General features: G+C 37.1%; 1 long non-coding RNA gene across 1 annotated transcript; it reads left to right on the top strand.

Annotated features, from left to right (window-relative positions):
• Nucleotides 1–354: 354 nt before the first annotated feature.
• Nucleotides 355–26179, top strand: LOC134416710 (uncharacterized). The gene is made up of 3 exons (XR_010027340.1): nucleotides 355–440; nucleotides 3130–3303; nucleotides 25873–26179. It is a non-coding gene; the product is annotated as an uncharacterized LOC134416710 (long non-coding RNA).

Here is a 26179-nt window from a genome sequence, read left to right as displayed (position 1 = left end):
CAATCAAGCATCTCACAGTGGATGCCTTAGTTCTGGGAGCTTCTGCAGAGATACCATTTTGCTTCACTATGCATGTAAACAGACTCCTTGACTGAATGGCCCTGCCCATATTTTGACAGTGTCTTTGCTGGCAGGAGGATGGTATTGCATCATTGGGCCTTAAGGCAGTAAAGGAAAGAGCATCACGGAGTGGTGCAAGAGTTATTAATTTGGCTTTGGTTAAGAAAACTGAGTGTCAGCTCTAAGTAGGAATGATTAATTGCCATATTTTTTTTAATCCAGGGACCAGATCTTCTTCAGAAAGCTGGAGATCATGAAAGAGTTCTATTTATAAAGCCATAATGATGATGGTTTACAAAGCTCTTCAATCAAATCAAAACTTCCACAAGAAGGTGCCTCAAGAGAGATAATCATAACATTCATTTTTCAGGCTTCTGCAGGTATTATGCTTTAAACAAGCACTTTCTTGTATGTATGGGAAGCCTAGAGATGTGCAGAACATCTACATTAAAAAGAGCCAACAAAGCTGACTGCTTGTGGAGGTAAAATAAAATACTAGAGTTACAGTATTCTTTGAATCCCCAGTAAGATGAATCATCCATTCTTCCCTTTGAAATATGTACTTCGTGGACAACAAAAATACCCCTTGAAACTAATCCTTTCATCGTCTGAAGCATATTTTTTCATTGGCACATCAGCACAAAAGGAAGTGCCATGGTTAAGAGATTACACCTTTGTCATATCTAAGGAAGGATCAAAAGCAAGTTACTGTTCTTTCTGTCTTTCTCCCAAGCTAGAACTTTCTATTTTCAGTATAATGTGCACAAAGCTTACAAAATAGACATCTTTGGTACATGAATCAAAGTAAATAACCAACAGTATCCCAATTTCATCTAGCAGAAAGTAATGACTGTGAGGAGAAAGCCATTATTAATCACCTAAAAGAATGTGAAAGAATGGCTCTCTGAGTGGAGAAACAAGAGAGCATCTTCAGAGTTCTGAGTCAACTTCAAGTCCAACATTTTTTGATCTATGGCTATGTCTGCATTGGCAAGTGTAAGGGAGAGTGTGGGGCAAACAGTGGTGAGGACTGAGTTAGAACTCTGATTTTATGTTGGATTCCTTTTTTTTTTTTTCTTCTGTATTTGGGCTTCCATCCCCTGTTTTGACTCTAGTCATATATCATGGACTAACTCTGCATAAACAATTGGATAGCATTAGTTGTGCTCTTGGAACAAAGCTTACCATTTGGTCTCACCAAAAGAAATGCAGTTCATGCACTCTATGACTCACTTCATGAAGTGATTTACCAAAAAATGGTAATACAAGTGGAGCCATTGACTTCTGCAGAGAAGAGTCACTTCTTTCCCCTCCATAGGGTAGGTGCTGCACAGATCAATCCTTCCCACAACTGCAACAGCCACAGTGATGTGGGTGGAAACTGAGTGTGACAGCTCAGCCTGGAAGAGCCAGTGTCCTCTCTTCAAGGCTGGTGTGCAGGTCCTTGTTCCCAGCTTACTGCCTTAGGCAGTTGGCTCCTTAGCTTATTTTTCAAGCCAAGGCTGAAAAATGACTTACTTTTATAACTCAGAGTAAGTAGATGACATTCTTAAATCAGTACTGCTGTGGTTGAACTGATAGGAAATGTAATAATCCACATAATTTATAGAAGTCTATATAATTTTATGAGGGTTTCCCTATTTTCACTGGAATTATAAAATAAACAGCCTTTCAGTGATTGTTTTGTAAGGTCCAAAGTGCAAAACTCATCCTTTCATAGATGAGGCAATTCCCTGTTTTATTAGAAACTCTGGTCATCATTTTCACCTTCAAACAGATTCTTATGGTTTAAAATGTTCACATTTATCAATATTGATACCCCATACTCCAAATTTTCTAAACTCCACAGATCAAATATTGAGTGACTGAGTTTTGTTTAATATTCACTTGAATCAAATCCTTCATTAAAATATTTGGTCAACATTCCAGTTACATTTTAAATTTAAATTTAAATTTCTGTGTGCCTCCAAACATCTAAGTTCTCTCTAAATGTAAGTTTATCACAATGAAAGCTTGCTGACACAATTTTATTCTTTTTTTAGTATAACTGAGGCATAAATTAGTTTATACTTAAATGGAGTTAAATTTAAGGAACAATGTCTGGTCAACTGCAGTTCAGAGATTTCCATAAATATCCTGTTTAGTAATATAAATAATTTATTTGGAGTTGTATTTTGCAGTAGTAAAGAAGAGTGAGGTACATATTGTGTTTATATTGGGTTTATAACCATAGAAGTTATACAGGAGATATTAAAAGTTGATCTTATTTGTCAGCTAGAGATTGGAGTCTCTTCAAGTCTCCTACAAACATTGGTGTTGTGGTTTTATTGAATAAATAATTTTGAGATGTCATGTCCAAAGAAGTGGTTTGTAAAGGACTGAAAAAGGAATTTTCATTACAACTTCTGAAGTTGTCACCACCCTATAAAAGAGTCTCTAACTTTATTTCTCACTCATCTAGGAAACAAAGCAAAGGAAAAAAAAAAAAAGAAAAAAGCTGTTGCACTTTGTACTTTTCTATCCATAGATAGAATTTGAGAATATGGTGTTTTACTATTGTTTACTATGAATCTGAATGAAGTTTCATTCAGGTATTCTGTAGCTTTCAGTGTGCCTTGTTCACTGAAAGGTACAGAATAAAGTCAAGCCAATCATTTTTTTATGCACCCTCACATATGTGTGTTCACATTTCACAACCTTGGCTAGAACAATGGAGAGCTGGAGGCTGGAAGGAAGTCCTTGTTTAATACAAATTATTTGCCCAAGCTTACTGTCCCTTCACTGACTCGCCATTAAAAAGATTTTTCCTCTCAAATATTTATAATATGGCTTAGGCAAAAGGCCAAAAAAGGATTAGAATAGCCATAACTGTAAAGAGGACTACAAGCCTTGCCTCTTATTCTACTGTGTTGGTTGCTCAAAAAAAATACCAGACTGAAATAGCAAAATTACTGTAACAAATCATTAGCTTTGTTTGCATTTTCCAGGACTATTTTTCACAATTAATCAGCCCAAAACACTTATCAGCTAATTGTTTTAAAATTAATCACTTCGCCATTCTCTTTCCAGATACACTACTGAAGAAATGATGAAGGGTGGTGATCAACACTAACACGTTTCACAAGTTATATACTGCCTGATGAAATGACTGCTTGTGGCCAACTGGTCTTAGTGTCTGCTGCATGCACTACAGCTCATCCTGCAGTCATCATCCTCTCTTTCTGAGCAGGAACATGCTGGAAGGTAAGCAGACAAATGTAAAAATATAGAATCTGGATGAAGATTTCCTGTGTCCCAGCAAAGGCTGTGGCTGAGTGGATGATTTCACTGCATTTCTCTTCCTGGGGTGAGAGCTTATGGCTCTGGTGTGCAGAAACACCATTTACCTTGCTATGCAAGCAGCCCATTGTTTACATGTGGAAGTGTTCTGGAAAATGACACAAGCTTGTTCAGAGAACAGGATGTCTCCCAGTCTGTGTCTACAGAAATGTTGGAGCAGATATCTGATCTATAACCATATTAAATCTAAACTTCATAAATTCATAAAAGCAGAGTATGAAGTATTTTCCATATTGTCCACATGGAAAATATTTTCCAGTATTTTCCATATTATTGTCCATAATGAACCTCAAAACAGTCCAACCATTTTCTTCATTAATGAAATAGTTGGAGTTCTGTGCTGTTAAGCAAAAAAAAAAAAAAAAAAAAAAAAAAAAGGATGAAGAAATGGAAATAAATAAAAATGGAAATAAATAAGGCAGGGAAGAAGAAAGGAGTACTGGAGGTGAAACAGGGGTAAGAAATCAAAGGAAGGAAATAAGTTGTAATGTAAGATCCAATGTAAGCAAAATAACTTTGGAAATATTATAAATGAAACAATTTGTAAATACAAATAAAATATTTTAAAATGTCAAAGTGCAGAGTGTAACAATTAAGGAGGTTGAGCCACAGGTTTTATGCTTCAGTGGCTTTCAGAGACCTAAAAATAATTCTGAATTTTGTGAGGCAAGATTTTGGGGATTTTCCACTTGCATGGAAATTGTGGTAGAATTGGAGAAAGGAAAAAAATAAAACAACTCTTGGACATTAAACACTTCTAAAGGCGTAAATGTTTCCATAATTTAAAAAAAAAATAGTAATTAACCTCAGTCAGATAAAACTGAAAAGAAGTAAAAGTGAAAAATCTCAAGTTCTCATTTGTGTTTGTATTTGAATTGATTTGCTGGGTAACACTGAAGGGGTCCTTTACAGAGCCAGGGAGGGCAGTGAGTGCCGGGGGTGCCTAATCCTTCCCAGAGCATGCAGCCTGCCTGCCTTCAGACAGCTTCAGCAAAAGTAATATTAGCCCCAGATTCCCAGGAGAGCCTTGCAGGGACCCCTAGAGCAGCTGCAAGCCAGGGCCTTCATGGGCATGTTTTAATCCAAGTCACTGAAGCACCACTGAAGACGACGTGGGCTGAAATAAATGTCTTCTCAGGCTCCCCATTAGGTCTGTTCATCACTGCTTTGGCAGGAGTTGTTCAGCAGCTCTGCAGTTCCCACCTGGGGCTGCCTCACCAGCCTGGGGAGCTGCTCTCTGCACACTGGGGTCTCTCACTGCCGCTGATGCCTTAAAGCCTCGTGCTTCCATTGCTGTTTTTTCCTTTCTTCCTCTTTAGTGTTGCACCTTGCTCTTTTGTCAGTCCTCCCCACATCCCCCTGCTTTCATTTATTCAGGATGTTTTGACTAATAGCTAGTGTTTGAGGAGTCTGCTTTTAACCCTCCTTCCTTTTGCGCATTTGGTCTTCTGGGAAAATAACGAGAAATAATAGTAATTGTACTTGTAATAATGAGCAAAATGTGTCATTCAGAGATCTCCAAATTGATGCTTTTCATTTAGTCCTTCATTTGTTCTTCCTATGCAACTTGAGCAGAACATCTGATCATTATTTAATTTCTAAGACTGCTAGTATAAATCCCACATCTGAGAAGAATGGGTTGTAAATGCCTTGTATCATTCCACACCCATTGGTTCACTATTGGGTCTTCCAGGATACATTGTAGAATAATAACATAAATTATAGTCTTCCAGTGTAAAGTGCTCTTCTAAATAATCTCTGCTCTGCTCTGCCCTTCTCTGTATTTTCCAAGTTTTAGAGCTGAATGTTATATAGCAACCAGAAAAAAAAAGGGTTTTTTTTTTGCCTTATCTAAGTCTTACATGCAAGCACTATTTTTTTAAAGTGAGGCACAGGCATCAGCTCTAATTGACAAAACAAATCAAAATCCTCAATTAAAAACTTTCCACAGTATTGATTTCCAGGAGCTGGAGAGTACACTTTGTGAAGGGCCATTTGTTGTGTTGAATATTTTTTTTGCATTTCCCAGGAGAATTGACAACCAACATCTGTTACCGATATGAGGCTATTAAGGGTAGCTTGAAACTGGTACTTATCAGTCTTCTCCCACTCCAAAAATAATCAATCTTTTTAATGAACTGCAATGTTAATTGGCTGAAATTTCAGCTGGAATAGCTTTTGTAAAACATACTGTCACTTTATACTAAATAAAAAGTTACCACTCTGTCTCTTCCATCTCATAATTTTCAGATTCAGATTCTCTTCCTGGTACCATACTTATTTGACAAAAAATCAGAAAAGTCATAAAGTCTTTTTAGACTAAGTTCTAGGTATCAACAATACACTTTTCAGTTTTCTACCTTGGGCCTGGAAGCAGTCACACACTTGGACACTCCAGATGAAGTTTTTCCTCATTTTAATGCATTATAATAAGGGACACATTTCAGCAGCCTCTATACAATACTATTTTCATCTGATTAAATGTGTATTTAAGCAAAAAATTACAGCTGTTCCATATGTATTTAAAGTTGCTTCTATTAGATGTTCCAATATTAAGGTTCGGGCCCATTAGCCAAATAAGTAATGTGAATTACAATACTTTGAAACAGTAGCAAACGCTGAAATCTTATGGTTATCCATGCTACCTAAACAAAACAGAGGCCCTTCCGTCCAGATATTCAGATAGCAGGTTTACTGAGCAATCATCCCGGCACTTATCTGTGCTTATTCATGTGAAACTTCATCAAGGTCTGCAGGTCATCATCAACATAAATACTTCAGGCTGAAATAAATATTTACAGGCAGTTCTAGGCAGAAGGGGCCTAAAGGCATGAACTAGCAAGACCAACAGTGGAGCTCATTCATTCATACTGAGCTGTAATTTCTGGCCACATAGTAGCTTCTTTCCAAATTGTTATATCCCACACCACCAGCAGCTGGTTTACCACCACTCACTCCCAGAGCACTGGTAAGATATGAGGGTGTCTTTCAGAGTATAATATTAGCTTATGTCTAGGTAAGCAACATTCAGCATCTGAATGCAGAGCAAGACCCTTCACAGAGCTCATGGTGCTGGTTTTCTGGAGTCTCTGACAGTCACCTTTCATTAGGACAGTGGAATAGCCCCATGATAAGGAGACAGTCGGTGACAGACTGCTTGTGCCTACTCCCCCATATCTGTGCATAAACTTCTGCTGTCTCCTTACTCAAATTGTCAACTGCCTCTTGACAACAGAGCTTCAGCAGCATTTCTTATATCAGTTTCAAATCAGCTGTGTTATCTGTGGCTAAAGGAAGGAGGATGCAGAGAGCAAAGTTAATTAGCCTATGGCCTTAATCTACCTCTCTCCATCAAGCTGGCACAGACAGTGAAATTTGTACTTCCAAACACATCATGTGAGCTGGTTTATCAGATTATGTGTTCTTTTATATTTAAATGCCATGAAGACAATATTTATAAGCAATTTTTAGTAGAAGGAAGTCCTTCCAGTGCAGCACCTCTGTGTTTGGAGCAGCCTACATTTCAGTTTGAAATAAGACAATATGTCTTAAGCAGCAGAGAAAGCTAGAATACACTGGAGAAGGCCTGAAAGAATAAATATTAGCATTTCCTCAATGTTATGCTCAATAAAGACACAGAGCCTCCACTGTGATATGAAAAAAAAAAAGAAAACCTGAACTGGCTCTAATGCTGTTGCTGTGCATTGATCAAACATGGCCTAAATTGTTGCAATCCCAAAAATGTAAAGAATGTAGAAATCCATTAATGTGTCCTGTTACTCCCTAATTTCACAAGTTTATTAGAGAATGAAAATTAATGCCCAATCATTTTCATATGATTCCTAGGGCTGCAGTCCCTAAAGTAGAGTGGATCTTTCATAAAACTGGGAAAACTGTCAATATACTGGGGAAAAGAATCAGACTGATGTGAAGGATGTGGGGGTTGTCATGCCTGCCATGGCTGGTTGCTCAAGGAGAAGAGCAGGACGTTTTTTACAATAAAGAAAACCAGAGATTTTTCTACATCAAGCCCTGAATTTCTGCTTGATGAAGATGCACCTGCTAATCCCTCCCAGAACCTCTGTGTGTCACTGAGCACACTGAACATGCCAGCCTGCCTAAATTCAGCTGTCAGACATGTTTCTACTTATTTACCTTCTGCATTTTCTTCTTGCAGCCCTTGTCATCCACATAATAGTGTGAACCTGCTCTTGACAGGTTTTTCCCCCTTCTGTTAAATCTGAAATGAAAGTGGGAATTACATGACCCCAACACAGTTATTAAACCAGGACTAGAGAGAGAAGCAACATCAATCTTCAAAAGAAGTTTTGATAGGGAATAAGAGGATTGCTGCATAAGAATAATACCTGCTGATAAAAGACCTGGAGAGCTTGTGGATAGCCAAAAGCTGTTTGTAGCTGCTTTTTAAGCACATCTGGAGCCAACATTTAGCAGGAAATATACACATGGCAATCATAATAGCCCACATTAGGCTCATCAGCCAGCCTGGCTAGCATTGGGCGAAGAGGGAGAGATGATTGCTCTTCAGAAGTGCAGAGGTCTCTCTTGTAGCTGCTCTGCAGCAAAGCACAGACAGCAACTGTTGCTTTTGTAATGGTAGCAAATTCTTCCCAGGACTTATTATGCCAAAAGGCAAGTCCAAATCCAAAAGTACATTCAGCCCAGAACAGAATGCATGTGACAAAAATGACAGCTATGTTTCTAACATTCAGTCAAGTTTATAACATTTTAAATGTGCCCTGATTGTTTGGTATTTGTAAAAAAGTTGAAATTAAAGTCTTTATTAACCTGTGTTTACAAGCTTTGGCTGCTTGACATAAATATAAGAAGTCAATTTGAGCATTTCTGACCTTTCATTTTCCTGGTGGTATATCCTGTGAACGACTTCTATGCTTGGTCACTGATATTTTAACATTTTTATGGTACTTGATTTCATCTTACAAAATAACATTATATCATCTTTCTCTGTCGGTTTCTCGGCTGTTTAGGTGGCCTGGAAAGGCCCAGAGTGGCCTTGGGCAGCCCGGCGCTTCAAAAGACGAGGAGAGACTTCTGATCTTGTTTCGGTCTCAGTGTTTATTAATTGTTTATCTAAAAGATTTTCTTTCAGCCCAACAGAGGTCTGCACAGCAAGTCAGCCATGGGCACACTGCGAGCCCCCGGGGCGGTCACTTATCTTTATACTCGAAGTTACGTGTACAATATTTATAATTTTTCCCCAATACCTTCTATTCTTATTAACCGGTGCACTTTTAGTAAAGACCAATCCCAAAGTGCCACCATCACCACAGAAGATGGAGGCCAAGAAGAAGAAGAAGAAGGACAGGACACGCCCCAATTCCTCCATCTTACTTCTCTAGACCCCCCTGTACAGAAATCCTAAACCCTGTGTATTATACTCTAACTAACTTATCCCTTCACCATTCACCCCAGTGAAATCCTCCCAGTCCTCATACAGATGTTATCTCCTGTGTAGGATCAAAGTCCAGCCACCAGACACTTCTGGCAACATTCCAGGACTCCCGAGCCCCCCAAGGGTGGTCTTGGTTGCTCTGCACCCTCATCCTGAGGTGCTGAGATCCCACATTTCTCTACAAACTTATAAGGAAAACAATAAAGGGTTTTTATATTTAAATCATATTCTGCATACATTTTTTAATTTTTTAGCTCAGAGTAATAATTCTTTAACTGGATCTTGGAAAATTTTATAGAGAAATTAATTACTATTTTTTAATAAAGATGTTGCAATGTTTGAAACTTGTCTCTACAGGGATGATAATAATACCATCTGTCCTCTGGTTTGTGAGAGACAATAAAAAGATAATTTCATTGAAGTTGGACCACAGATTTATACAGCAGAAGTAATTTCAAAATAAATTAGACCTAGCAGGATCCTTTTTTCAGGGGACAACATCAATTTCATCATAAAATATCACTTTATGAGAACAGTTCTTGTAAAGAGAAAAAAAACCCTTCCATACTTTTCACATCAATATTTTGACAGGGCTTCATCTTTCTAACCCATCTGTCTTGTATTTCAACTCAAAGTATTTTATTTAAATGTAAACTAATTATGCTTTATTCATATTTAATTTTAGTGGAAATCTTTAAAAGCAAAAATTAAAATAATGGTTTAAAATTGCCTGAAAAAAATTCTTTTGACATAATTTCTCTTTCATTTAATTTGGTTTTGACCTAGAATCATTTTTATTATGAATATATAAAAGATAAATGTTGTATCCAATGAGTTATCATAAGCATTGGGAGAACACTCTCCAAAGAATAAAGAATGTTCTGCTACATTAAAATGGATAATTACATAAGGAATTAGAGTGAAATACTAACTTTTTTCTTCTTTGTTTGTAAAAGTATACCTTGATGACATTAATTTCTTATTGTCAAATAAAGATGCCTATGTAAAGTATAAAATAAAAATGTCTGTTTAAATTTAGTTTCTATTTGCTGAAAATTCAGGGCAATTGTACATAAAATGATTTACTGGGTCAAGACAAAATTGAGGAAAATCAGAGTATGCCTTAGATAATTTTTAATAATCTTCAGTAGACATCATAAAGGCAACTCAGTAATCTACTTACTCCTTAGCATCTCTGATTTAATTTCCCTCTGAAACAAGGTTCTGGGCAGTGAAGACTAAAGAGCAGCTGCATGGTTCTTTGGTACTGAGGATACCTTCCCAATAAATTTGTTTAAAACATTATGAAAAGTATAATTATCTTTAGAACTTTTCTCTAATATCTTTGTGAGGTGGATGTGAAAGGTGTGAATAGAGAGTGAGGTATTACTGAAATTTATTTTTCCAAGGGCTTGCTAAAGGGTTAATGTAATGTTAGATTCTTTCTTATTTACTGTCATTGTAAGAGGCAGCAGAAGAGAACTATTGCCAGTATTTGCCTTTAGAAAAGGCCTCATGTAAGTGACTAGAAGGACTCCTGTCTTAGAATTCAACTCATCTTCATCTTCAGCAAAGTTGAATATTCACCAGCACACTCTTTGACCAACAGTTCTGTGACTCCATCCTATTCTTACAGGATCCTGTTCAAAGGAAATTTTGAGGCAAATTCCTTGAAAAGGGTTAAGAGAGGAAGCCCTTCAGTTTACAGTTGGGTAGGCAAAACAAGGAGTCTTCCATGGTACCATGGGCGTGTGTTTCCATGTGTGTGCACATATATGTGTACACAGAGAAAAGATACCTTTGAAACCTGCTCATATACTTTTCTCCAAATCAAGGCCATTAGAAAATCATACACCACATAACATTTCTAAGAGTAATAATTGTGTACCTCAGCTTTTCTGGAAATTAAATTTTCTGAAATAGATTATAGAATGGGACTTGAAAATATTCTCCTAATTTTTAGCTATATGGTATATTACTAAGGGAATTACGTTAAAAGCTTACTGGTGTAGCCTCCAGTTTGCTTCCAGATAATTCTCCCCTGTTTCCAATCCTCCATTTGTATCTATAATATATCCAAAACATAAATCTCACTCTCGTATCTGATATTCCTTCTGTATTTTGTGAGGAAATAACTTCGAGCAATTGACTGGTTGAGTAGATTTACTCTCTGGCACAGATATTTGTAGGATTGCACCCTGAAAATTCTAAGCTCCTGGTCTTTACCTGCTCTGGACCACATGCAATCTACTGTTTATTTTACAGAAGGAAAATACAAAGCTTTTAATATCTTAGCTATGTTTTCCAGAAAAAAAGTAGAAAATAATACTATTAGTATAATGCATATCCTTCCATCTCAACTGGCCTCCACTGAATTATAATTCTTGTTTTAACTGCTTTTATCCCAGTCATTTTTTCTCTCCCATTTACTGTGTCCTTGAGTTGCTTTCCTGTCTGTGGACATATTGGTCTAAATGAATTGTTCTGTGCAAAAAAAAATTAGATTTTCTTGCAGCAAGCACTGCTGTGACTTACAGTGCATAATAAAGAATAAAGCAGGCAGAAAAATTACATTGAAGAGGAATCTAGTTTTATCACAGTAAATTAATTTTTTGTGTTTCAATGATTATTAAAAAATAAAAGGGATGGAAAAATTTCTGAATTATACAATGACATCACTTAAAATAATGAACGCAACAGAAAAATACTCTTCTCTTTTCCATTAATATATGGTAAATGCAAAAAATGAGAGGCTCAACTTTTGTCTGAACTATTAGAAATATCACCACATTCATAGGAATTGTTAAATTGAGCTTCATGATCACTTTGGATTCAGTCTAGATGTATAAATGACTTCCCTCATACAGAGTAACTCCTGACTTCATCACACATATCATTTCTCTTAATTCAAAAGCTGCCACACCAGAAGCACTCACTGTGATTTTTGCATTTTATCTGGCTTTATAATACAGACTGAATGCCTTTCCTGAAGCAATTTCTAGGTAATTGCTAGATGAGTAATTATTAAAGCAAGAATATTGTCAGTATTGATATGTAGCCAATAGGATCCTTACCTGCTGAAGGAAAACAGCATATGAGACATGTCACCTTTCTTGTAAAGCTGTTTCAACAGATAAATAGTATTTTAAACTCTATGTTTTTGGTAGCTTCTCTCACCAGAAATTATTGAACAAATCAAGATACTGCAGGAGAACATCATAATTTTGGTAGAGCCATAATTTATGAAATGATGGGAAGGAACATTGAAAGGTCAAGTTTATCAATAAAAAGATGTTATAAGAAGAGATCTATACTATATAGATCTCTTCAAAGAGATCTATACTTTTCAATGCATATGTAACTGATTAAAAGGATGTAGATAGAGAAAGAAAAAAAATTACTGTTAATATTTAAGAATATTACAAATAAATCTGTCTTTGAAAGAGAGAAGATCCTGCTGAGTAAGCTGACAATGAAATTATAGAAATCATCAAGTACACTAGAAAATACTGTAAATGATAAAAATCAGTCCTAACTGAACATTAAACAGTAATAGCGCTAAAATAATTGTTCTGCTAAGGAAGGGCAGGTCAGAGCAGATAGTTAAGTGACAATGTCAAAAGAACCGTGAGTTAACGCTAAAGAAAAGGTACAAAAAGTATTTATTAGAGACTAGCCAACACTTCCCACAGTAGAAAGCTTTTCTTCCTACTGGTCTTCAATCTTACACTTTCTACAGGCATCCATTTTGCTGTTGACAATAATGAGATACAGCCTATCACTGACTTCTTGTTTGGGGCAGGAGTTTTTCTGCTCCTGAATGCTGTCATCGAAGGCAACAAAAATTGAAATCAGGAAAGCGACCCAGCAGAAAAGCACCTGGGGGTGCTGGTCAGCAGCAGCTGAGCATGGGCCAGCTGTGCCTGGGTGGCCAAGAAGGCCGATGGCATCCTGGCCTGGATCAGCAATGGTGTGGCCAGCAGGAGCAGGGCAGGGATTGTCTCTCTGTTCTTGGCACTCTTGAGGCTACACCTCAAGTGCTGTCTCCAGTTTTGGGTCCCTCACTCCAAGAAGGACCTTGAGGTGCTGGAACAAGTCCAGAGAAGGGCAACAGAGCTGGTGAAGGTTCTAGAGAGTGAGTCTTATGGGGAGTAGCCATGGGAGTTGGAGTTGCTTGGCCTGTACAAAAGAAGGCTCACGGGACACCTTATCACTGTCTACAACAACCTGGAAGGAGGTTGTAGCCAGGTGAGGGTCAGCCTCTTCTCCCAGGCAACAAGTGACAGAACAAGAGGAAATGGCCTCTCACTGTGCTAGGAGAGGTTCAGCCTAGACATCAGAAGGGATTTCTTCACTAAAAGGGTTTTCAGGCATTGGATTAAAATGCCAGGAGGGTGATGAAGTCGCCATCCCCAGAGATGTTAAAAAAAAATAAATGGGTGTAGCACGTAGTGCCGTGCTCAAGGTTCAACTCAAAGGATGATCTCAGAAGTCTTTTCCAAACTAAGTGACTCTGTGATTCTGTATTATTATAGGATGTATCTTAGCCAGCAAATTTTCCTAGCTAAAAAGTCTCAGAAATAGAAATGTAAACTCACTCTCCATTAATTTGCACATAATATAATAATTCAATATATGAGAAATTATTTGATATTTAAATGTCATCACCTAACCTGCGCTGTCCTTATCTTAGCATGACTTGTCTTTAATGTTGGATACTCAGGAAATATTTTCACAAGAACCATCAGAATACCTACCCAGACAGTTTGAAATACAATAAAAATCTACATTGCAATGTGACTCAAAGATCTGGTGAGCTCACTAAGTAGGAAACTGCTCAGGGTTGGCTGAAAGAACTGAAACTTTTACTGACTTCCTCCTTGGTAGAGCAAGCATCATAATAGGCAATGGAACAATCATCTAGGGGAAGTATTCAGAAACCAGAAAAAAATAGATTTTAGAATATCCTGTCAACAGTAGTTGAGAAAACATTAGAATTTCCCATCGTACCAGGAATAAGTTTGGACTGGTACGTTGAAAGTCAGACTGCTCTGTGTGTAGGATTCAATCAGTGTGTTAAATCACATTTTAGATACACGTCTCCATATGCCAGTCAGTTGTCACTAATAATTTGGCCAGCATGAAACATCTTGATTGTATTGCAGAAGGGAGACTGGAAACTAATTGAAGTGGAAAAAGATATTTCTTTCACTGGGGAAATAAAGAAGAAGGAAAATATTAGATTTTGTGATGTCATTCTCTGGGCTTCCTATTTCAATAAAACAGATGGTTTATAAACAATCAGATTTGAAATGTAGCTCTAGACTAGACTTCTGCCATCTTCCCGAAAAATTGACGTTAAAAACAATGTTAAATTAGCCACACTCTGAAACCTTACCATAAACCAGAAATATATTATATTATGGAAAGTAGTAAAGTAGAAGTAAAATAAATTAGACAAGTGAGAACTGATACTTATCATGTAAAAAAACTATTTTTGAGATGCAGTTCCTAAAATCCTATGAAACTCACTGCCCATACCTAATACTAATAAAGATTTCGTTTTATATGTGCACAAGGCATCAGCCTGTATTTTCTGCTGGATGCCTGGGAGCATGAGTGCTATTCCGGAAGCACACAGGATTTCTGCTGAATTGTCAAGGTTTGAGCTCAGGATGCTTTAAGGTGTGCCATACTAGCAGGGAAATGACACCGGTTCTCAAGAGAACAAGGACTGGCCTTGGGGGCAGAAGCCACTAAAAGCTGCTACAGAAGTGCTGCCACAAGGAAAAAAGGCCTTCCAGGTTTTAGACAACATCAAAAGAAAGTTTGGGCTGACATGCATTGACCCATAACTTAATAGGATTTAAAGGCTGAGGTAGAAGGAAATTGATCTACTGCGCAAAGTCCTAAACCCCACTGAAATCACTGCCTTTTGTTATTGATGTGAGCATGTATTGCACTCAAAATATTGTTTATGGGCAAAGTATAAATACACGTGTATACCCAAAGTCTATAATGTACTGCTGCTATAGTAACACTACTGTAGTGGAAATCTTCAGGATCTAGTAAATAATAGTCCAGCTTCTGAATAGTAAAAGACCAATAATAATACAGCTAGAGTTTTTATATACACTCAAATTGCTGGAGTTCTGATACTTTCCTTACTTTTCTGATATTTTTCTTTTACTTTTCTTTAATCTTCCTAGATTCATCTTTATGTGTTTACTATCACACTGTTAAGCCTTTTTTATTTCTTGTGTAATCTGCTCTCTGCGTATAGCTGAATGGTCAATATGTGATGCATTTTATACATGCTAGATCCTACTTCTTTTTTCTCTTTGTGACATTTGAAACTAATTTTGTACAACTCTACCTTTATTATTATTATTTTCAACAGATTATCAGTGATATATTTATAGCTATGGGATTTCCATCACCAAACACATCTCCCATGTCTGTGCCACATCCTGTGGCTTCACTACTCAATAACCCTGCTGGTGTGTCAGACGTATTTCTCTACATTACATCATTATGTCAGTCATAAATATCTCGTTCTACTTACAAAAATTGCTGCTTGCTGCTGCCTATGTAAAACTGTGGTTGTGACACACAAAGATGATAAAACCAAAATAAATTCAACACAAATATGTCAATTACAGAAATTAAAAAACAAGTAAAACAAGTATGACAAAGCTGCAACAGGTGAAGAAAAGCTTGAACTGAGCATGGCTCTCAAGCCTCTGTCCTGAGACCTTGGAAATTCATTACAAAGCTTGTGGCCTCTTGCTGGTAATGGCAGTGTCCTATTACAGGGCTGCATGGTTTCACAGGGCTGAGATACAACCCACTTGGTAGAAATCATGGTCTAAGCAGAATGAGATTTGTTTGCATGCAACTTTAGTGGGCACCGGCATTTGATATCATTTAATTTCCATGGTTTAATTAGCTACAGAAACTACTGCATAGAAAAGAGGTTTTGCATGCAAATTAAATTTCTCTTTGGGAACTGTAAGAGCTCTGCAGGGCTCAACAGGTAGCAAGCTTTGTGCAGTGTTAGTGCAGAGGGGAGAAAGGAATGGACAGGTCTCTTTCAATGCCGTCGCTTACATATGGGCAGCGAGACAGCCTAAACTCTGCAGTGGGAAGCCCTGATGATAAAGCATTTCTCCAAAACCTGCAGCACCATGGAGTTAGCACTGGTTATCACTGCGTTATCACATCAGGTACAAAGAAGGAGGAGTCAACCTCAGTCTGAAATCAGCCAAATCAACTTACTCTGTCAGTGCTCATATCATTTCTTGATCAAGTCAAGAGGAGGACTTGTTTTAGCTTCAGGTGAATTTGGACAGTTCCCCCTTTGACAATTGTAGAGATTTGGCAGCAGTATTTATAATATTTTCATTTTGCACTAGCACAAAGAAAAATTATGAACAGTTATTCATTTTCCACAGTTGTAAAACTAAATCACAGAATAAGTAGCTATTAAAGGATTTTTAGTTGTAAGTGCTGTGTAGAACAAGCCTGGAAATATGTTTTAACCTTGAAAATAAAAATCTGACTGAAAAAAGCCTTACTTATAGGCCCACAAGATACTAAAATACTGGCATAGTTTTCGGAAGAAGTATTTTTATTTTAATAAAAAAAAATAATAATAAAGCACCGCACCACTACCTGCTTTATGTCTTTATTGCTCATTTAATGCTAAGAAAGTAACTTGACTCAAGAGATGCTCTACAAGTATAAGTCCCAAAGAAACCTTATGTACTAATATTCTATATTATGCCCTCATTATTTCTATTCCTTTGTAAGTAGACTGAAAATTCCTTCCTATTATAGTAAATTTTCAAATATTTTTTTTTTATTTCATGCTTTTATCTTGAAAAACTACTCTTTTTCCAGTGGATCAGAATTCCTATGCAACTGTAAATCATAATTAAAATATGTTGCATTAAACAAAATTAGTCCAACTGGGTGTTCCAGTTCTAAATCTTTCAGATGAACAGCAAATTTATCTTTGATTGTCTCTCATCACTTCATTGACTTTGAGATTTTATTTATTATTTTCTGAGTGGTATCCTAGTATGTATTCTATTCCTTGCTGGATGAAAGTTTGGTGAGGTTAGTAGAAATACAAATCTAGTCTCTGCTCTCTGACTAACACTAACATGAATGATGAAAGTAGCTTATGGAATTATTGCTTCTGAAATACAAATACATCCAAGCAGAACTACACCTCTACATAAGATCATCTTTACATTGGTTTCTACCAGAAGAATTATGTGAAGGAAGCCCTGGAGTTTAAAACTTTCCCTGTTGAAGTGGGAGCAGAAAATAACTGTAGTTTCTGATGTGCTGGGTGTCCTGGTCCCAGCCAGGGCAGGGTGAATTTCAGTAGCTTGGCCAGGCCCTGGAGCTTATTCTATACCAGCCCAGGTCATTGCCAAGGGCAGAAGGAAGGGACTCTCCTCCAGGGAGAATGGAGTACTTGTGGTTGGGTAATGTGGGTTCTGAGCAATCACATGTTAATTGTTTGCCTATCTTGGACACTTTGGAATTGATATTGTAGCTATTACTATTCATTTTCTTATCTCATTGCTGTTTCCAGTAAATTGTGCTTATCTCAGCCTGTGATCCTTATCTTTTGCATCTCCAATTCTCTTCTCCATCCAGCTGCTGGATGGGGATGAGGAGAGAGCAAGCAGCAGTGCATTGTTTCAGTGGGAATGCTAAATAGGGGAATCCCATTCCTAAACAATAACACTGGGGTATGTGGTTGCAGTGCATCTCTGGGATGTTGCCTAGAAATCTTTGAATTGCAGATGGACCCGAGGCTCCTTGGCTGCTGTAGCTCTGTCAGAGAAGTATTTCGAACCTTACCAAGGAAAGACTTGAGGTACTTTCAGACAACAACCTGAGTATTTATTTTTTTTCTCTTGAAGTTATCTCTGCAATGACAGAGGGACCAAGTGGCAAGGATGATGGAAATAGGAAGCCCTGGGAGACTGAAGACACAGAGATGCTCAGCACAATAGACATTCAATCTTTGAACTCTTACACACAGCAGCACAGTTTGGGTCTAAAGTACACAGAACCTACTTCTGGCAGAAAAACAAATCACATTGGCCAGAAGCAAGATTATTCTTCATTTTGTGGAAGAATGGTGATATTAATTTTTGAAACAGACAAAGGGAACTAGCTGTCCTGTCAGCAATGGTATGAAACCAAAACTCTGCTAAGATAAGCTCCCTTCTTAGCATTTCTCACAAACTAAGTAAAGAACTGACTTTAGAATACTCAAAAAATTAAAGAAAGAAAATTTAATTTGATCTTTTTGCCCTTTGTTGCAGGAATTTGACCATTTCCTCTGATAGCAGATGGATTGTTGAAATGCCTCTGTGTACCAGCCTCCATTGTCTGTTTAGGAGGGATGTGAACCTAAGATGAGATTATGTGGTACACTTTTATTCACATCTCTGAGTTTGACATACTCTTAAGCTCTGGTGTTTCAAATTTTAATCTATCTTCAGAAGACATTTCTCATTCCTTGCCACTTACATTAGGAAAAAAAAATATATCTGAACTGCAAGAAAATGTGTTTTGGAGCATTTTAAGACTTATTTTCCCAAACATTTCAAATTGACTAAAAACCAGCCAAATCAAAGCCTGTCCTGCCAGGAAAAGTAGTCCAATCAATTCACTGTGTTTTCCAGCTAGGTTTTAGGACTCAAAACAGTGATATGCCAAACAATTTTTAAATCATGGGTTTCTCTTTTCAGAGTCATTTGAAGCTGTGGCACAAAGCAATTCAAAAGTGCACAGCCCATTATTTTTCAAAAAAAAAGCTCTGAAGTGCTGTGCTTCAAATGGAGATGATTTGGCCATTTGTAAAGCTCTACTTTTAGTGCAAGAAATGGAACATGGGGTTGGGATTGGTTCGTATGCAATAAACTATTCTGTTTGATTGTAAGTCCTGCCTAATTTCTCCTATTTTTTTTCCAAAAGAGGAAGGCTGTGGAAAGTAAATCCCTGATTAACCCCACCAGTGCAAAAATCTACAGTACCATCCTGCAGCCATTTGTCTTCAAAAATAAGTTATGTTGCTGGAAAAGGACAGGTAACTTCATTTTTAGGCAAACATTTTTAAATCTAACCTTTTGGGATGCAACTCTATTCTGTCTAGAATAAGGAAGAGTCTTATTTTCTCCTGTATGTATGTGGTCTGTGGCACTTCTAGTGACTTTTAGTCCATGTCTTTCTCAACTGACAGAGTGAGACTAACTGGCCAGGACTTTGATGTGATTCTGCCTCTCCTACCACTGTTTCTAGAGAAAGTCTAAAGGCCTTTAACTACAAATAGCCAAATTATATTACCTGAGCAACAGTATACTTTTCACATAGCAAAAGCTCAAAGTGAGGATGGTAAAATGAAAATTAAAGTTAATAAGCTTCACGCCATGGAAAATACCATTAAGCATCTTCATCCCAGAACAGTCCATGTCCTTGCCTCCGGGGAGTTACACAGAAGCTCCTACATGGCAGCAAACTGCTACCTAGGGAATTTCTTTCACACTGTCATCCTTTCCAGTCCCTGAGACTGAGCTTACATAGACACATCAAACAATTCTTGGAAATATTCACGACCCCTATCAGTCACTGTTTTGCACAGTCAAACTTTCAGACCAGTCACTGACTCTGCTTGGTGTCAATCATGGCCATCCCTGAAAAACTCTGGGCGTACTTCCACACCAAGCACAACTGAAGACCTTTCCCAAAAGATGCACTGGACCCAGTCACCACATTTCAGGTCAGAGGGTCTCACAGTGCAGGCAAGGCTGCCTCATGCCAGCTGAATGCAGTGCCAGAGAATGGTATGGCAAACATCAACATGAGGGAGCTGCACAACAGGAGCAGCTATCTGTAGCATCCTCTCTGCACCTTCTGCTTACAGCACGTGTGGAGAGGGATTGGAAGTAGTGGGGAGTGGGGTACATGGCTCAGGTGCCCCAAATGTTCATATGTCCTGACCAATGGTGTTAGGAAAGGACTGTGCCATAAGGAAGGTTTTCAGGTCTCCTCTAGGATGGCTGCAGGCAAATTATCAGTCAATGCTTTTTGTGTTCCTGCCTGAAAACAGGCCTTGCAGGACCATTAAGGTGAAGGAAGCCTCTTTGAACAGAAACACTGAGCTTTTGGGGAGAATAAAATAATGAGCAAGATGAAGTAGGCAACAGGAAGAGCAGGCTGAGTCATACAGTACTTAGAGACTTCTATGCACACAGTTATCCATACACCCACCGAGGCTGGCTTGGTAAAACTTCTACCACTCTTGACTACTTTTATAACCACCAGGGACCAAATCTGCCCTGACTTTAAATGTCTTCCCTTTACTGAATTCTAAGGGGGTTCTTTTGTTATGAATATCTCATTAGGAAAGAACTCTGTAGGGTACTTAATCTTTGATACTTCAGAATGGAGAAAAAAAACCTAGAAAAAACAAGATATTATTGCAACACAGAAGAGAAGACATAACTTTTGTGCCATCCAAATATAAGGAATAATTTCAGACTTTGTGGAATAAGATGTAGAGAAAAAGCCATGAAGCAGGAAATGGAATAAAAGTAGAAAGAGCATGAACCCAATCTAGAATTAATCTAATTTTATACCGGGGACATGACCATACCAGTTACTTTAGAAAACTATTATAGATTTATATCTAGTTTATAGATGTAGATCTTTTTAATACCCATAAAATTAGAATACATAACTAGGAACAAAAAGGCCTAAGGTTAAAGACTTTTCTGGTTGACTCATGGTTTATAACTGAACTTGAGATCTGAAACCCAGGACTACAAACAATTTGTCAGCTACAGCAGCTTCAAGACCTAATCAATCTAAGCAGGAAGAAATTGATGTATTAACAAGTTATGATGTTTAAGGTGTCTCTGTTATTAAAATTAGTAAAATTATGTCTATCTCACAGAAGAGTTGGCACTGTATGTTGTCTCCTGAGTATGCTTGTCAAATACCAGCACTGCTGTTAAACAGAAAGTTCTGGCTACTCCTGGTAATATCCCCTAAAGGGAAACAACAGTGGCTTAAAGTAACACTGATAAGAAAAGTGAAATAAGTTTCTTAAGTGGTTAGTAGCACACTCAGAAATATTTAACTTTTATTTTTCTTTGCTACTGCTACTGCTTTCTTAAAATGTGCATGTCTGTGTGTGCATTGTTTCATAATGAGAATTTTTCTGCCTGTATTTCCATGCCTACCTAAATTTAACAACCTACACTGTCATTCCTCTGAAATTATAAAGATGAACTGATTTTGATTTCACTGCAGAGATTCCTCACAAATGGCTTTTCAGCACTCTGTGCATAAAAAGAGCTTGATTTTGATCAGCCTGGTGGAGTTATTTGTACTTATTTAAACAGAAATGTGCTACTGAATCAGAATATCAGAATAATGTAGAAAGCTAAAAAATGTACAAGGCTGTGGAAGATCAAGCATAACTTTTGATATTTCGTTGACCTTTGTAATCAACAAAGATACAGTTTTTATTCTATCATGTCTATAGAAGTATCAGAGTTTTTCCTGCAGAGTATTGACTAAAATATACTTACCCAGTAAAACAAAATTTAGCAACTGTGTATCATCTGATTGACTTTTACCACTTGAATTCTGATTCCTAAGACTAAAATAGTATTCTAGAAAGTAGTCCAAGTAGTGAAATACTGTATCTTCTGAATCATTCTGATTTACCATAACGAGAACTGGAGACTTTTCCAAAGTCCTTTATATAATTTTGCTTCAAATTACATACTCCTCCAATATACTTGAAGCAAACAACATGAGCAAATAATAAATTACTCTTTTAATGTAAAAACTCATTAATCATGTAAATAAAAGTGTTTAAATGTATTTTATAAATGGTATTTAAAATATTGAAATGTTGACACCAAGTAGTCCTAAAAAGAAAATCTAATTATACATAAAGTTGTTGCTATCATTTTTCTCACATGAATAGATATAGGAAACATCCACCAAGTCTTTCAAAAAGTAAAAAGGAAAACAGTGAAACCATGAGAGCCATTATCCATTTGTGGAATTTTAAACTTTTGTTGCAAATTTATTTAGAAATTAGTGCTGGTGAAATTATGCCCATTGGTCTGATTTTCTTGTGAACTTTATGATTTATGAAGTGAATTGGTATTATGTAATTAATTTTGATAACTCAAAGCTGTCACTCAAGATAAAGCAATATTACTTTTATTATTGACTATTTTCCTTTTATATAACTCTCTTTTAGTTATGGATGTGTTTACCTTTCCTGGCAATTTCACAAGCCAAAATAACCTGCACAAAACCAGTGATTTAGTCAATTATTGAATGTACTGAATTAAAACCATCCTCCAAGCTTGCTGCATTCACTGAACATTGTCATGAAAGGGATCATGTACAGCCTTTCAACCGTGCAATTCACAAGATTCTGGTGAAATTGAGGTAATCCAGATTGAGGCATATAATTTATACTGGTCTTCAACACAGAAAAGAAATGAAGACTCCCGGTTTTATTGCCCTGTCATTGTTAAAAAATAATTTAAATAACCAACAAGAATTTCTTTATTATTCTGAAATTGTACCACTTCAGTCTAACTCTGTCTAATAGTACACTTCAGTTACACTAAATCAAAATAAATTGACAGAAATAGTTCTGATGGTTAGGGCACACTAACAGGATATAATTTTTCTTGGTTTTCTTTCTGACTCTCTCGTCCTCTGATCCTGTGCTTCTTAATATTTCTAGTACAGATTTTAATGTCAGAACTGGAAAGGAGAACTATTAATGCACTCAATTTCCTTTGCTGGAGTTTGAGTGTGAGAAATACAATGCATGTTGTTTACATATGAGTTTATGGCTGTGCAAATCCAATGGAAATATCCCAGTGCCCATCAATGTGCTATTCAGAAAGCACATATTAAATGTTTTTTAGAGAAGAAATATACATGGTTATATCCATTTATATCCAGGTTATATTCTCTGTTCTGCTCGGTCTAGTTATTAATTTTCCTTCTAATTTCCTGCTAGCAAATGATACAGAATTTTTTTTCTAGTTTAGTCTCTATTGTGAGAAATTTAACTGTGTTTTACATTATTGCAGCACTTTAAGATTTGGAATTATCCATTTATAGAAGGAAGAAAAGAAAAACTATGAGCAGAAAGATTATCTTTGGTATGTAGAATTTACAAGCTAAATCAAGATGATGAACAAGGCAAATAGTGAGTGTTTGGAAATACTGAGAAAACAGTCACTAGTTAACTAGTCTAGTTAAGTGACTAGTTTAAATTCTGAGGATGCTGCTAAGTGGATACATGATTTATAAAAATATCTTGGACACTTCTTGCTCAAATTTCATAATGGATCATAGAAGAGAGAATCTATGAATGTCACTGGTTTTCTCCTACTTGTTAGAGATAAGCATTTCCCTGCTAATACTATAGTGAAATTAAGAAACACTTACTGTCATTGTTCAGGTAATTTTGCTAAATCACTTTGGACAAAATGTGTAAATGTGTCTTTGTTGGATGATACATTATGGTGAGACATTCCAGGAATTACTCTTCCCACAAGGCAGTTAGCCAGTGAAAATTCACCGTGGACTCTGCCACACTGAAAGTTTCTGCTCTTATTAGTTTTCATAAAATTAGCTGGGTAATACTGAGCATAATACTCTAATCTTTGTGTGATTCTAAAGGATACCTTGATCCTAGAATTACTTTCTTAATTCCTTTCCTTTCAAGCTTTTCTGCTGTTCTAAAGGTGATCTGTAAGGTACAATGAAAAATCCATCAAATGTTAATTTTAAAGAGAATTATGTGAGTTAGCTCTTTAGAAAGCATTGGTTTTTTTGTTTTGCTACTCTTCCCTGGCTATAATGTTCTTTATCACTTCATAGCATTTTACTAGACAAAACCAAGACCAGGCTCTTGCTCCCCTGCTAAGATAGTCCTGGGGCTGAAGTGCAAAAGCAAAACAAAATGGTGTCTTTGAGTGTTTTCTGAAGATGTAAAGATTTTGATCATATTCCAATTTTGAGAACATTATTCCAATCTTATTTTAGGTGCACTGAAGATTCAAGATTTTGGTTGCTATTGAAAAGATGTACAGTCCAGGACATATCCTCAAGGGTCTACCCAGAATTCTGTTCACAAGGAATAATTTATTACTCTGGAGGTAGTCTTCTATCTGTCTGTCTAAACAAGTAAAAATAAGAAGTCAGCATTACCAAGCATTTGCCTTTTACTTTGCTTTCAAAGCTAAGCACAAAATATAGAATCATAGAATCATTAAAAACCATTGAGTCCAATCATTGACCCAGCACTGCCAGGTCTACACCTAAACCGTGTCTCTAAGTGCCACATCTACATGTTTATTGAACACTTCCAGGAATAGTGATTCCATCACTTCCTGAGGCTGTTCCAATTCTTGACCTCTCTTTCAATGAAAAAATTTTTTCTTAAGATCCAAATTAAATCTCCCCTGGCACAACTTGAGGCTGCTTCCTCTTGTCCTATCACTTCCTACGTGGGAGAAGAGGCTGACCCCCACCTGGCTGCCTTTCTTTAGACAGGGCTAAGTTTTCCTCTGAGCCTTCTTTCCTCCAGACCATCTTCCTCAGTTTCTCAACATGGGACTTGTTCTCTAAAGTCTTGACCAGATCCATGGTCCTTCTCTGAACATGCTCCAGCACCTTGATGTCCTTCTTGTGGTGAGGGACCCAAAACTGAGCACAGGATTCAATGTGCAGCCTCACCAGTGCCAAGCAGAGGGAAATGATCACTGCCCTGATCCTGCTGGCCACATTATCTCTAAGGCAGGCCAGGATGTCATTGGCCTTATTGGCCACCTGGGCACGCTGCTGGTTCAGTCCAACATCCTTTTCTGCTGGGCAGCTTTCCGGCCATTCTGCTGCAAACCTGTAGCATTTTATATCTTCCAGTTGGTATAATCATGTTGTATTATGGCCAAAGAAGATCCTCTTTATGAGTCATTTTAGATTAGTGACCTTTGTAATGTCCAAAATGATGGCACCACAGACAGCACAGAATGGCTGAAGTGGGAGGGATCCTGGAGATTGTCCAGACCAAACATGGCACCAACCACAGCTGCCTGCAGCACGTTGGTCACCTCTGTTGTATTCAATTTGGCTTATGGCTCTCTTGAGGAAATCCAGCTCTGCACACATAATCTCAAGCGAAAACTAAAATATTAATGGAGGAATAACTTGGCACCTCACCTTTATCATATACTTGAGTTATCCTCTGATGAAATATTTTGTCTCTTTTAATTAAACAATTGCTTAAATTAATTAAACAACTGGCTTAAAACGATTTCCTTTTGCAAGTCCTCTTTCTCATAGGGAAGTTTATTTTTCCTATGAGAAATGCATGACAGGAAAAGCTGCAAGTTCTCTACAGAAAAAAGGTGAATCTGTACATTCTATTAAATACACTCAGTTATTCTCACTCATATGCAAGTATTATTTGTATCTGTGCTGAAGACTGCCCTGATTATTGTGAGAATCTGGTCTTTTGATTCGGGGAATGAATTATTAGTGAGGATAATTGGTTTTTACCAGGTGGTTGTTTGACTATATGAATGGATGGATTGAACTTCAAAGCCGGGTTATATTCTCTGTTCTGCTTGGTATGAATCCAATTTCAGTCAGAAAAGATCAGCAGTGAAGTCATTTGGTGCCTTGTCATTCTCATGTCTGTTGCAGATGTAGTAATAATCTGTTACTTGTTGAGGAAAACATAAGAGAAATGGTCTTTTTGTTTTGTAGCCAACTGATACCTGCAATATGGGAATGCCTTGAACAACATTAATATGCAAGAAAAAATATTAAAAGAAGAATAAAGTGCAGTAAATATTTGAAATTCTGAAACTAATGGATATGCAAAATATTTAAAAGATCATATTGTTCAGAAACAAGAACCCTGTTCTTTCATTATCATATTTTTACTCTTTTGACAGCTGCAGGAGTCAAGGCTGACAACACAGAGACGGTGTAACTCTTCAAAATGCATCTTACATGGTTCCACCTGGAGCATCCTCCTCTCAGTAACATCTGCTGCACTCCCAAATGGATCCCCATGTGCACAGTGTGCATCCACCTAGGAGAACATAAGGCACTGGTGACTGGCAGAATTCCTGCAGGCTCAAACACTGAAAATTACTTCACAAGATGCATGTGTGACAATTTCTGTACTTGCTATGTCATGTTTCTAAATACAAAAAAAAACCCCAAAGCCAAAACCAAACCAAACAAAACAAAACAAAA

Source organism: Melospiza melodia, chromosome 3 (genome assembly GCF_035770615.1).
Source record: "Melospiza melodia melodia isolate bMelMel2 chromosome 3, bMelMel2.pri, whole genome shotgun sequence".
NCBI lineage: Eukaryota > Metazoa > Chordata > Aves > Passeriformes > Passerellidae > Melospiza > Melospiza melodia.
This window is presented reverse-complemented; position numbering and strand designations above follow the sequence as displayed.